This window comes from Lathyrus oleraceus, chromosome 6, assembly GCF_024323335.1.
Source record: "Lathyrus oleraceus cultivar Zhongwan6 chromosome 6, CAAS_Psat_ZW6_1.0, whole genome shotgun sequence".
NCBI classification, from domain to species: domain Eukaryota; kingdom Viridiplantae; phylum Streptophyta; class Magnoliopsida; order Fabales; family Fabaceae; genus Lathyrus; species Lathyrus oleraceus.
In genome coordinates this window covers 349575095-349576176 of record NC_066584.1, presented here as the reverse complement: position 1 = coordinate 349576176, position 1082 = coordinate 349575095, and the positions used below count along the sequence as shown (strand labels likewise).

The window sequence follows — 1082 nt, the reverse complement described above, 5'->3', positions numbered from 1 at the left end:
TCTTTATTCAACACTTTACTTTTCATTGCACACTCCAAAAACACCTATTTTGATTGCCTTTGATAAACACCATAACAATAGATAACGATAGATTGACACTTGGTCTCTGTGGATTCGACAATCTTTTATATTACTCTGACGTGTTCGTATACTTGCGAAAAGCACGCATCAAGTTTTTGGCGCCGTTGCCGGGGATCAATTTCGTCAAATTTCATTTTCCTGTTGTTATATCGTTTAGACTGAGGCTATTTCCCACCGGTCAATGCGAAGAACTCGCAGCACCGGAAGTTTAAGCTTAGTATACCCTCTGGCGGAACCTGAACGTTACACTCGCGCACGTTTATTCTTTCATAGAATTAAGAGAGCTATGGACGAAGATCAAAACCAAAGACCTCTTAAAGATTTCGCTCAACCATCAAATGAAGAACCTAGTTCTAGTATAGTAAACCCAACCATCCCAGCTAATAATTTTGAACTTAAACCATCCCTGTTGCAACTAGTGCAACATAGACAATTCGCAGGTCTCGCTACTGAGAACCCAAACCAACATTTAAAAATATTTCTTCAATTAGCAGACACTTTTAAAACCAATGGAGCTTCTCCTGAGGCAATACGTTTAAGATTATTTCCTTTTTCCCTCAGAGATAAAGCCCTATCATGGTTAGATTCCCTTCCACCCAATTCCATTACGACTTGGGATAACCTTAGAAGAGTATTTCTTGCTAGATATTTTCCCCCGAGTAGGACCGCCGTTCTTCGAAACCATATAACTAGATTTACCCAGAACCAAGGAGAATCGTTGTTCGAAGCTTGGGAGAGATATAAAGCGTTGTTACGAGCATGCCCACATCATGGTTTAGAAAATTGGTTAATCATTCAAACCTTCTATAATGGACTTCACTATAACACGAAGATGACCATCGATGCTGCCGCAGGCGGTGCTCTGATGAACAAACCTTATCCTGAAGCTAGTGCCCTCATTGAAGATATGGCTCAAAACCATCAATCATGGGGAGTCGAACGAGCGGCAGTTGAGAAGAAGGAAGCCCAAGGAGAAGTGCATGAACTAAGCTCTATAGACA

The 1082-nt window shown here is 41.0% G+C and overlaps 1 non-coding gene across 1 annotated transcript; it reads right to left on the bottom strand.

The window, feature by feature from the left end:
• Positions 1-751: 751 nt before the first annotated feature.
• LOC127099883 (small nucleolar RNA R71) lies at positions 752-858 on the bottom strand. Its single transcript, XR_007794346.1, has one exon. It is a non-coding gene; the product is annotated as a small nucleolar RNA R71 (small nucleolar RNA).
• Between the last annotated feature and the right edge of the window lie 224 nt (positions 859-1082).